General features: G+C 40.0%; 1 protein-coding gene across 1 annotated transcript in view; it reads left to right on the top strand.

Moving 5' to 3' along the window:
- Positions 1-13,511, top strand: part of Fbxl7 (F-box and leucine-rich repeat protein 7) — a 355,111-nt gene that overhangs the window by 64,405 nt on the left and 277,195 nt on the right. The gene's annotated exons all lie outside the window — the stretch shown is intronic.

The following is a 13,511-nucleotide window of genomic DNA, read 5'->3' as shown; positions in this document are numbered from 1 at the left end:
TGTAACGCGTTTGCATGTGTGCTCACATGCAGGTGGACACAAATGTTTGGAAGCACGTGGCTATGGATGCATATGGAGCTCCAAAGTTGACATTGTTTTTCTCAATTGCTGTCCACTTGAGCGAGACAGAGTCTCTTTCTGAGCCCAGAGCTCTCCTACTCAGATTGTCTGGCTGGGCAACTTGCTTCAGCCTCCTAAATCATTAATTATTTAAAATGACCCAGTGAGCTACTCTAACATAGTCTGCCCTGTTCCTTTTGTTTTTTTCTCTGAGATATCAGAGGTACTGGGGACACCTGGATGTTTTGAGGCATGCCTATTTCAGTAAATTTGGGCCTAATCCCTTAGTCTTGCTGAATGCATTTTTACCTGTTTGTTCTGTTGGTATTTATCTTTGAAAGCTTAAATGATCATGCTTATTTACCAGTGAGGAAGGCCACAGATGTAAAATGTAAATGCTTTATAGTTGGAAAGTCTCTTGGTGCCTTCAGATATGACACGCAAAGATGTCGAGTTGCAGCCTTGACAAGCTTCACCAGGTCTGCACACAGTGGCCCCTGTGGTGGCAGCTTGAAATTACTTCCTGAAACCCGAATCCCAGATGACAGCAAGTTAGTCTGTCTGTTGTAGTCGTCAGTGTTGCCTTTGACACTGGACAAGAAGATTTCTAAACTGTAGCTGTTCAAAGGGTGGGTGAGTCACAGGGATATAGGGACCTGGTGCTACTGCTCCAGTCTTGGCCCTTGGGAAGTCTCATTCTGGTTGTGTATTGCTACACATTGGCTCACAAAGCAGGTGGTTTAAAAGTGGCCTAAGTGCTTCGAAGACATGGGCTCTGACACCTGTAACAATACACACTCCCTTGATGCCGTTGATGCACATCACAAAATACTGAGAACTAACCTGTATCCTACTAACTTCAATACTCCTGTGTCCTTTCCCAGTGTTTTGTGATATTTCCCATCACTGACAGAGTACCTTTCCCTATTTTGTATTAACTCAAATTTACCCTTGCAAACACAGAATTCTTGTCTGTTTGTTTGTTTGGTAAGGATCAGGAAGTGATGTAGAGAATTTGTCTCCTTGGGTTTAGAGAAAGCCCCACAACCTAAATTCATGAAGAAAACTTAATTGTCGTCTCTTCCCCCAGCCTGTGTCCCTGTGCACACCTCTTGTCATTTCACTTTGGCATTTACAGCAGATGTTTGTCTTCTGGTAATTGATCGTGAAGTCTTTGAAGAGAAACAGCTCAATGTTATTTGTTTTTAATTCTAAGGCTCAGGGAGCAATCTAGCTAAGTGTTTGCTCAATTGCATTGAGCGTCCCTGAGCCCTTCATGTGCTGGAGTCTCTAGAGAATATGAAGCACTTATGGAAGGACCTGTATTCCCATTGACTCTTGAGCGGCAGAGGGAGTAGGCAGTGTGGAGCCTGGCAGCAGAAAGTTTCAAATAAGGGTCCTGATATCCACCAATCAGTTGGTTAAGTTAGCTCAGAGAAGGAAGCCTTACTTGTGTGTTTGTCTGTGAGTGACAATGTACGCATGAGTGAAGTGACGGCTTTGATTTTGTCAGTAGGAGGGAACAACTGTAAGAAGACTTTACGTAAGGTGATGTCGGCGGAGGACAGATTTCATAAAGATGTCTTATAAACGGGACCTGGAAATCATTGTGACTGTCGTATCCTGGAGCCTTTTGTTTTTACTTTTGTCCTTCTATTCTCACAAAACAAATTGTTTTGTGCAGGCAGTGACTTCTTCCCAATAAGAATAAGGCAGTGCTTTCGTTTGGTGACCTCTTGCTCACTTCCTCAGATAGCCTGCTTTATCTGCCAGTCCTTAGAGAGTAAGCCCTGGGTCTCTAAACCATGAGAGTACAGCCCACAGTGCAGATTAATAGTTGTGCCCATGTTCCTTGATGCACATTCTTATAAATGTAGATCAATATTAACAACTGCCCCTGCTACTCTCCTAATTTGTCCTTCCATGCCCACTGAAAGTTGCATAGTAGAAAATCATTGGGTAGTACAAACATACCACAACATTCATCTATAGACCTGGGCATTGATCCTACATTGCATGTCTTGGCCACCATTTCTTGACTTCTAGGAATATATTTAAGACTTCTAAAGTTTATGTTTTCCAGAAATCCTAAGGTAGCTTTTTATTGTCTATGTATGTTATTGTTTTATTTTATTTATAAATATTTGGCAACTCTTCTAGATATAGTAACTCTATAATAAATCTTTAAAAAATCAGAGACACTTTGTAAACATATAGGGTATGTAATCACTACAATGGGTCATACAAATTTTCTTCTTGATAACACTAAATGGTTCTATTCTATAAGTACACTGGGATTAAATAGACTTCCACAACAGCAGTACTTATTGGGTGAGATCTTACTCATAAAATAAATTCCATCAAATAATTCAGGTTCTATTCAATATTTACTGGTATTAGATAAAAATACCTTTTAGAGTTGAACAAAATTGAGTCTTAGCTTGCTTTGCATATATACATCATCATTTTATATAGAAATGTATTCTGTGGACCGCGGTTCCTGAGCTCCTGGTTTATATATCTTAGTCACATAGACTGATTGTCTTTCTAGTCCATTTGATTCTTTCCATTCCTTTTAAACTCAGCACATCTGTACCAGTCATCTTGTTAATCTATTTCTTATTTCTTTCTCAATGTTTCCTTTTATTATTTCTTGTTTCTTCTGACCCTGAGCTGAAAGAATGCAGTGGTAGGGCTAATAAAGGAAAGTTTTAAGTCTAAATACTTTGATCAATTTTAAGTCAATCAAATCTGCAATTATATCCAACTTAAAAGATTTAAAGGAAACGTGTTTGTACTGCAAGAGCCATAGAAGATAGAAGATCAGAGAAGGATCTTAAGGATGAGAACTCATCAGAGGAGGGAGTGGGTCAAGTTCCAGGCAGATGGGCCTGTGATGAGAACAGGGATGTGGTTGTTGGTGACTTTTTGAGATGATAGGCCTTGCTAATGAATTCTGTATCTGACATCAAAGGGAATCCTTAGATGAATTTCCAGTTAAGTGGATGCATTGAGAGTGGGGGAGGCTGGGGCAGTGACACTGAATGTTTTATAAGGGCCATGTGTTGAAATCTTAGTCCCCAAGGTGGTAAGGAGAGACATGGTAGGTAAGGCCTCATGAGATCTACCTAGGTCTTTGGTGGTATGCCTCAATATGGATTGTGGAATCTATATTCTTTAACTACCTGGTCATATAAGGAGTGGTTTTGCTCTACCACATTCATGCATCGTAACATGTTTCCTTGCCAAAGGCTCAAGGTAATGGTGCCCACCAAGGATAAACTGGGACCTGCAAAACTATGAGCCAGAACATTTTCACTCTAGAAGTCACATGTCTAATTTGCCTTGTCATTGTATGGGGAAAATAAGACAGATACTTGGTTTCGAAAAGTAAAACTATTGATTATGCCTATGTGGAGAAAGGTTTTAGATTTGAGTATTAAAAGTTTAAAAAGTTTAGAGGCACAAACTAGAGAGAGCCTAGGATTCTCTTAAGTGCCACAGCTTAGTGGGCGGTCTTGGTGGGTGCTTAGAAGTTCATAATCCTGAAAGCAATGTAGACAATAAAGCAATGTTGACTACATTTCTGATGGAAAGGAAGACTTGAAGGTACACTTTTGTTACAACATAACCTAGAATTTGGATGCATTTCCCCAAGTCTTGATAATTTGGAAATAGTCTATATTGTGTGGGTGAGTCTTTTGGATATCCTTGACCAGTAAGTCAAAGAATCTTTCCCATGCCTGGCACTGTGTAGTGTTTGTTTGTTTGTTTGTTTGTTTAGAGTTCTTGGAGTGAGCACTATTGTCCAGTCTCATGTAACTCCATTTAAACACCCTATCATCTATATCCTTATCCACATCACTAAGGATATCATGTTTATCTCTAAGGATTATTTATCTTTTCAAAGAATACCATCAGTGATATTAAAATCATGGTGGACTTGCAGGTACCTCAGGACATCGAATGGGAAGTTAGTCAGTTAGTAAAAGCGGTGTGAAGAAAAAGGTCTCAAATGATAGAGAATTGCCAGACCAGGCACAGACGCATGTATATGGAAATAGTCAATTCTGACGTCATGTGTGGCAAAAAACTGTACAAACTACTACTGGGTCTATGTCCTTATACTTGAGGTTATCCTGAAGTATCCATCAAGGGTGTGTCCATAGAGGTCAAAGGAAGCTGAGACAGCAGTGGGACTATATTAAAAGAAATGACACTAAATTGCATGCCTTCACCTCTTTTCCTAAACTCTTAATGGATTTGGGGCTGTTCTACCCTGACTCTTACATGGCTGTAAGCTCTCACTTCTCCAGCTCTCAAACCCAATCTTTGTGCTTCCCTGTCATGGAGATTCTAAAATCTCCTCCTTCCAGTCATTCCCAAGAAATCCAAAGTCCCACCTCTGTCTCTCTGCCCAGTCATTGGCTGCTGGCAACTTTTATTCACCAATCAAAGCCAACTGAGGGTAGGGACCCTCTGCATCTTACAGGTGTATGTGTGGGTTCCTGTGTAATTTGGGGAGCTTAATTAATACAAATAGCATAGAACCAACCCACAACAGGTCGTCTACTTATTCTCCTAGGTTTTGGTCTTGTATTGGTCCCATAGGTCTTCATTCTGCCCACATTCCTGCCCTTAGGAATGCAAAAGGACATTGTCCTTTTGAAGCACATACTTTGATATTTATTTTGCAAGGGTTCACAGAGTCAAGGCTTCTTTGAATCTGAGAAGTGACTTTGGACTGTTAAAGCCTATGGGATCTTTGGAAATGGAATGATTTGTATATTGCATTATGATCATCATGCTATGGCCATGAGCCTACAAAGGATGAGAACTCAATGCTGTGGGTCGAATGACAAACTTCCATTATAGGTTTGTGTATTTGAACACTTGGTTCCCAGGAGGTGGTGTTGTTTGGGAAGAGTTTGGAACCTTTGAGATATGGAACCTGGCTAAAGGAAGAGTGCTATTGGGGGTGGGCTTGTGGGTTACCTCATTTTAGTTTCCTCTCTGCTTGCTGTTTGTGGTTGAGATGTGACCTCTCACTTCCCTGCCTGCTGCCATGCTCCCCTTGCCCATCTAGCCCTCAGGAGCTTGAAGGGTTTAAACTCTTCTTTAAGTAGTTTCTGGTCATGGAATTTTATCAACAACAATAGAAAACTAATTCATACAGTAACCAACTTGCCTGAGCCCAGTGAAACTGAATTTACTCATATGCAGCAAGTTATGAAACAGTCAACATATGAATATTTATGACTTGTCATTAGGTGGCAAAGGATGAAGGAGGTATAGAACTTGTTACAAGCCTGTCCCTAAAGATGCAAGACAGCAGAGAGAGTCCCAACAAACTAGTTACCCTTGTGTCATGCTCAACTAAAGTATTGGTGGTCATTGTCTTTCTAGAGGACACTAGAATGGACCCAGAACCTTCTGTCCAGGCTCATAACATATCAGGATTTTTATATCCTTAGTATTTTTTATAGTTATTCTTGAGAACTACAAATGAAAAAGAGAGCATTGCTGAGTTGATCCAGGGGGTCTGGAAAGGTAATCTGTGTTTTGCTCTTGCACTGTGTGTTGCCTCTTCAGCAGGGAACACACTGGGTTGAGTTGAGCACTTCAGGGTTTTTGCAGTTATAAGCAGCCACCTGGCTTTGGTTTCCCAAGGGGAAGGACTCACTTTGTCATTGCATAGAATAGTAGATGCCAAGCAGAGCTAGTTTGTCCCAAAGGGGGTGCTTAGTTATCTACAATCATAGTTTTGAAAAGTAAGCATATGTTATCAATGTCTAGATGGGGGAATGTGGAGATTCTGCCAACCATTCAAGATAACCCTTCACAGTAGCAAATGATCTAGCTCCAAATGTAATCATGGTAAAATTGAGAAACATTGCTTTAGAAAGAGCTAGACTCTTGAAACTGTGCTTGCAGCATCTCTTAGTCTGAATTATGGAGTAGTTCAGCACTGCCTCAGACATGTTGACACAATATAAACATACCTCCCTTTACACATTCATTATCTTCATTATCTGCTTGCATTACCTTTTACTCAAAATAGGAAACAAATCTGGAATTTGATTGTTGGGTGACCCCAATAAAGCTTTAAAAATCACGAGAATATATGTACTTCTTGTGTCTTTTCTTCTATAATAGCTAACTGCTAGTATTGATTGATTACAAAAGACATATTAGTCTGGATCTTTGTGTCACAGGCATGTGTGGCTGGCTCTGTTTTTTAAGACTAGACTTATTTTTTTTTTGGTCTGGCAGCTTAGTATTTTAAGCCTATGGTAATAAAAGTGTAATTCTTTACTTGAAAAGTGTTTTTGTTTCTTTGTCCTTTGTTTCTAGACTGCTTAGCAGAACATTTCATTTCCTGTGAAGCATGGCTGGTAACTCTAGACTTTTCTTATATCTTACTTCAACTATTTTAATGTTGGCATGTAATATTATAAGTAGAATACAATGTATTAATGTTTGCTTATGTCCTTGGGGAAATACAGTGTAATCTGTAGCTACTTTTTACTTTTTTATTTTAATGTACCATTGTAAGGATTTTAGTTTACAGAGAACAACAAGAGACCTATAAATGCAGCTAAATTATAGGCAGTGGATGTTTTCGACCCTCAACGATGTGTTCTGTGTTCCCTAATTTGGTGTGTGTGTTCTGCATGTCTGTGTTTAATTTCTGATTTATAGTGAAGGCTACTGAATGATAAGTCATTATATGTCAGAAATACAATTATATTTCTTTTAAAGAGTCTTTTTTTAAATTTATATTTATGTGTGTATCTGCAAGTATGTGTGTGTGTATGTAGAGGCTCACTGAGGGCAGAATAGGGAGTCAGGTCTCCTGGAGGTGGAGTTAGAGGCAGTTGTAAGCTGCCTGATGTGCGTACTGGGAATCTAACTCCAGGCCTTTTCGAGAGCAGTGAGTGCTCATAACTTCTGGACCATCTCTGTAGTCCCAAGGCATACAACTGTTAATCTTATCTCCTTGTCTTATTGAATTATATTGGTCGATGCCTTTCACAGAATATGAGACTTGTTGATATATGAACATAACAGCTCACCTTTCAGAGTAGAATGATAACATTTAAATAGCTGGACTTCAATCTAGAATAAGCTGTGTCTTTGGAAGTCAGGATGCTTTGAATGGTGTAAGTACTCGCCTGTGGCAGCATTCACCAGCCAAACATAGAGTTGACTTGAGAATTCTATTTAACTCCATGGCTGGTTTGGGTCACTGATGTTTAAGATACCTTGGAAAGATTGACTTCTCCTTTATCTCTGATAACTTGATGCAACCATGAACTTCAGATGAAGTACTTGTCTGGTTAGAAGTCTGTCTCATCATTTTGAACTATGATTCCCAAGTGTTTTTCTGGCTCCTAACAGTAGTCAGCACAACAGGTCTGACATGCTGATGAGCTGTTTATCTGTCTGTCTTTCCAGATCCACCTTTGCAGTTCTTCGGTAGCTTCCCAAAGGGCAGAAGACATCTATTGCTTTTCTTTGTATTTGGGGAATTCTTGATCAAAGCAATATGAATATAGCAAACATTACAATAGGGTTTTGTTTTGTTTTTGTTTTTGTTTTTGTTTTTGTTTTTGAGTACAAACTGAGCTTAACTGAAAACAAACAGTCTCAGTGATTTTTTTCCTTTTTCTTTTTTTGCTATGAAGATTTTCTTAAACATAAGACTCTAAATCGTAAGACTATGAAAAATATTTTGAGCAACAACCTAGATGACAGTCTCCTGTGAGACTTGCTTCATTTTACTCCATCTACCATGAAACTCTGTATGACAGGCATGGCTCAAGGGCTCGTTTTCTAATCTAGTAACTCTCTTCTTCCCATCCCAGACCCCTTAGCTACATTTGGTCTTTGTTGATGTCATTCACTTGGCATTTATTATCTGCAGGGCAGTGTGTGGGTTCTTCAGAGACTGGCTTCCCTTGTCCCAGTCTTATGGGCTCTCGATGGGCTCTCTTGAGATCCCGTGTGCCTCACTTGTTGTATGGGGAAAGCCAGGAAATAGAGCAATGTCCTTGTGGCAAACCTTGCACAAGGACGTTGCTTCTGCGTGCAGCTGGTTCTCTTACATTTTCACTTCATGAAGACTTCTTGACGGTTCTGTGCCATGACCATTTTCAAATGAATCAAAGTGGCTAGTTCTTTTTTGTATGCCCTTATACTTATAAGGAAACTGCTATACTATTAGCCTAGTACTATACTATGCTAATACTATTATACTAGAACTTTCTCCACCCCATGTGTGTCTCTCTGTATGTGTATCTATGTCGGTGTCTGTGCCTATTTATTTTTATTTATAGACTCGAGGATATATTAGTTTAGGGCCCTTGAGTCTAAAGAGTCTTTTGGTAAAATTTTGTTCTGCAGTTGTTCAGAAAATAGAAACCAGAGTCTTGCTCAATGTGTTCCTCTGAACCTGTCAAGTGCTATCTGTCTTCTGAGAACTTTGTTTTCGAGCCTAGTTACAGCTCTGTACCTTATAAAATAGTTACATCTTATTAGGGTTGATTTTTATGTTTCTTAGCTATACTTACACATAGATAGTCTTGCTTGCTTTGAAAGATTGCTGCACATTGCAGATTTACAGGGAGGTATTTTCCATAGCACCTGTGTTTTTCCCCCATTGGATTCGAATTCCATGTTTATGGGATGTGTGGTCATGGATATAGTGGAGAAAAACAGAGCTATGCAGGTGTTTCCCTTGGCTGATAGTGCTGTAGTTCATCCAGAAAAACATAGATGTTAACTGGCCATCACCCATAACATAAGACACTTCTTTCTTATACTAAGAAAGTGCCTAGAAATATTCTTGTGGGAATAGAGACATTTCTGGAATGTCCTGCCTTTCCTCCAGTTCTATAGGAAGTAGTCAGGTAGAAAATAGTGCAAAGGGAATGTTTTGATAATTTCTTGACATGAAGGACAAAAATAGCCTGGGAGAAATTCCCCTTGAGTAATAACTAAGATGCGTTTCCCAGTAGGAAGAGACTTCATCTCAATGGAAAGCAGTTTTTCTCCTGGCCTGGAACCAAATAATAATGGACATCAGTGCATCTCACTGCTGGCCTTCTCAGTACTGTGTGTCAGCCCGATATATCCTTGGGCTAGTCCAAAGAAGTGAGCTCTTAGCTGCAGCTTCTGATGAAGTTCCAAAGGTCCAAAGAATACTGTCTCCCTTAGCCAGGGTTTTCAGTGATCCACTCTCATCAAAGAGTCACGATGTTGGTACAAGAGATCCAAAATATGTCCAATACTTAAGTTGGCAGCAACATGCTTGCTATATGTTTAAAAAGAAAAAAAATGACATAAGTTTAGCCCCATCTGAAATAAACACAGATATTCTCATTCTATAAAGCAAACTATTAACCTTTTCTTGTTTGTTTCTCATGTGAGAGAGGGGTATGGGGGTTACATTTATTAAAAAGAGAATGTTTTTAGATCATTTGTCCAGAAGTCTTCGTGAAATGATAATACAAGATAGCCAGCTGCACTGGGAACCTAGTCCCCTTTTCCGTACTGCCTGACTTTAAGACAAATTTTCGTATTGTCACCTAGGACAAGTGAGACATACACATATGATGTCAAGATCAGGATGGAGATAAGTGTTTGCACATGACTTTGTCATCACAACATGGAACATCTATCAGATTAGTTGGATGTTTTAGTCATTTATAGTTCCCCTGTTTATCCTGCATGCTTGTCATCAAGTAAATATGTATAGGTATATATGTTGTCAGAATTCATGGCTTTTGAGTGGGAATTGATGCCTCACTCTGGTGAGATTTAACAGTGTCCTGCCCTTTGGTATTTTCAGAGCTTCAGATCCTTTGGTTTCTATACCATTAGATTTACAGGTTCCTCGCTGCGCATGGGAAATTGATGGTATGAGAAAGGGCAGCAGCGATGGTTCTGTCATTTATAAGTACATGTGGGAGGAGGTCTTATGCCTTGTGTGGTGGCTTGAATGAGAATGATACCTATAGGCTCATATAACTGAACACTTGGTCCCCAATTGATGGAACTGTTTCGAAAGGATTAAGAGATGTGGCCTTATTGGAGTTGGACTTTAAAGTTTTAAACGACTCAGGCCCTCCTCAGTTTTCCCTCTCTGTCTTCTACCTGTGAATGTAGATATGAGCTGCCAGCTGTTCCTGCCACCATGCCTTTTCTTGGCCATTATAGACTCTGAAACAATAGGGCCAATTAAGCACTTGCTTCTATAAGTTGGCTTGGTCATGTTTCGTTACAACAGTAGGCAAGGAACTCATACGCAGTGTCTGTTTTCGCAGTAACTACATTTAAGTTCAGAGTTTGTTTATAGACAGAGTGGACAGTGGACTCGGGAGGGGGATTCGGGTATACTGCTGTTGGCTCTGTGAACAGTTGGCATGCAGAAAGGACACAGGATCCTAGGATCCTGCTTCTCTTACATGCCATAATTTGCCCAGTGGAATGTGGTTTTGGAACACACTCCATAATTCTTTATCCAGAAAACCAGCATGTCTGAAGGTAAATCATGAATGTTGTAAAACACAATTTCCTCTCCCAGCCAAACAAAATGGCTTTACAAAAGTGCACCTCCATATTTCATAATAAAGCAGTTCTGCTGCCTTATTATTGTGTGGCTGTAGGTTCTAGTTTCTGTGGCTGCATATAAAATGTCTTAAAACTTAATGCCATTAGGAAGACTTACTGTATATAGTCTTCTGTTGACTGTGAAGCAGAGCATTTGCAAAAGTCTTAGTTGGATGATCCTGGGTCTAGTTAGTGTCTGAAATGGAACTGATGCAAGAGAGCTGGGCACTTGGGACAGGTTAGACCAATATTCTCTCCCTCCCTTTCCATGGGGCCATAGGAACACATAGGGTCTTCCTGGTGGAATGGGAGACTCAGGACACTTTGCTACTCAGCAGGAGAACATCTCAGGAGCTGCTTATCCCATTGATTCAGCCAAAGCCTCATTGGTTTTTATGATGACCATAAAGCCATCTGTTGTCTTCTGGATGCTCTGTTCAATAACAGTGTAGACTCTTCTGATTTCCTCTGTTTCATTCATCAAAACAAAACTTGCTTGCCTTTTTTTTCCCCAAAATTTTAAATTTGGCATATTTATTATACATAGTGGCATTCCATATAAGCAGTTTCTTCCCAGCATGCACTGTGACTGAATTTTATTCACCTCCATACTGCATATATTCTCCTTCCCTCTTGTCACCTTACCATTGTCTCCTCTTGTTCCAGACAGTCTCACTTCTCCTTTCATGCTGTACAGAGTCATAATTCCTGTTATGATATTGGTGTATCACCTCTTTTAGGTGTGACTATGTTTGGAAGAGTTCGTGCCTGTTGTTGAAATCGCCCCGCCTGTGGAATTTTGTTATAGCCAAGTCTTTGGTCAAAAGTGAATCCAAAGATTATGTTAAGTCCAAAAGGAAGAGAATCAGATTCCATTTCTTGTTAAAACTATGACAAGGGTAGGTGCCTTGTGGAGTCACTTTTAAAAAATGCAATGTGTTTCCTGTAGATTTACAGTTACTTAAAGAGGTTTTATCTTGGTTCTTGGATAAGCTCACAGAGAAGGTATCTTTGCAAAGTGTTCAAATAGGTCTTTGGCTATTCCTTCCTTTTCCTTGGTAAGTGGTGGGTGTAAATGTATATTTTATTCACCTGACATAATTGTTGTCTTAGAGGCTTATGGTCTCTGTCTTCTAACCTAGGCCTACACCTGGAAGATTCTATCCTCTATACAATCTAATATAGGCCTAAAATGTTTTCAGCCTCTGAGGCTTACTGCTGAGTAAGCATACACCTTCCTCGTTCCTTCTGATCTCTGGTTGGCTGGTCTTATCAGCTGTTCTGATTCAAAACTCTCCTCCACACTGATTCAATTAGGCTTCTCTCTAGGCCTCTGACTTTATGCCCTGCTTGACCTCATTCTAACTTTGGCAGTTCTGATCTGCTGGCTCCTTCTCATTCTCTAGCTTGTTCTGTCTTCAACCTGTCTCTCTAAAATTTTCCTGTAAAAATGTCTCCTTTTGTTTTTTTCATTTTCTTTTTTTTCTCTCTACGCTACTCTCTTAGTCTCTCTTTCCTATCTCTTCTTGTGAGAGTTGGGCATACCCTGTTCTGTCAAGTCTTTCTGTGATTCATCACTTTGTCTGCCACACAATTGGATATCACTTTCTTTTTTTAAGATTTATTTATTTATTTTATGTATGTAAGTACACCATTGCTCTCTTCAGACAAAGCAGAAGAGGGCATCAGATCCCATTTATATTGTTGTGAGCCACCATGTGGTTGCTGGGAATTGAACTCAGGACCTCTAGAAGAGTAGTCAGTGCTCTTAACCACTGAGTCATCTCTCCAACCCCGTAGATATCACTTTCAAACATAAATGCTTCCTCTATAAACTAACTTTACCTTCATTGTTTGGGATTAAAGTTGTGTACTAAGGGCATTCCAGCGTAATTAAAGATGTGAGATAAGGCTGAGCCACACCACACCTAGAAACAGCTTTGTTTGTTTGTTTGTTTGTTTCTTTTCTCTCTCTCTCTCTCTCTCTCTCTCTCTCTCTCTCTCTCTTCTTTTTCAGTAAATAACACAATCTCAGAATTCACAGTGTGCTCAAATATCCTGCAACAGGTTCTCAGGCAATACTTTTTTAGGGAAAAGTACCAAAGGCTATGTGAAAAGGAGCCTCAAGGCCAGGGAGTGCTAGAGGCATTGGAACAGGAATGGGCTGTGATGGCCATGAAGAGTCTCATCTCCCATGTAAGCTGAGGTTTTCAGGGTGGATTATGATACGTTTCATTGTCCGAATGAGCAGTCTTTGATGTAGAGAATGCCACAGCTACCTTCATGGATGTAGCCATGTTTTTGGAAAGAGGACATCAAGGCAGATATGAAGCACAAGCACTGTGGCACTCCATTCAGAGTTGACAAGACCAAGACTGACAGAGGCGTCACTCAGATCCAGGCTTTCAAATCAAAACAACCATTAATCACAGTGAATAGTTCCAGTCCCAGGTTCAGCTCTGCCACTGGTTTTTGGGCAGAGCTCACTTACTCTCTTGTAGTATCATCAGAACTGTACTTGAATGATCATTTTATTTGCCACATGTGGAAAAGTCATGTTGGAGGTCCATTGAATGTGTGGATCCATTTTAGTTCCAAGTCTTCATTCCCATCTCTACCCCTCACTCCACAATACTGGGCCTGTCAACATTTCATCCTGGATAGCAGAGGCATCCATGAGGTCTAATTCCTCTTTGAGGGACTATTGATGATTGATGGTTGTTAAGAGGTGGGAGTCATGGTCTTTGGAGCTGTGGCCACTACTAACTTTCCCTTGCTCTAATAAATAGCCTCATGCTTATGTTCTGGCAAGACATGGGTGCGGTGGCTATGTTGTG

This window comes from Mus musculus, chromosome 15 (genome assembly GCF_000001635.26).
Source record: "Mus musculus strain C57BL/6J chromosome 15, GRCm38.p6 C57BL/6J".
Lineage (NCBI taxonomy): Eukaryota > Metazoa > Chordata > Mammalia > Rodentia > Muridae > Mus > Mus musculus.
The sequence above is the reverse complement of the archived record's forward strand: the minus strand, read 5'-3'. Positions and strand labels throughout refer to the sequence as shown.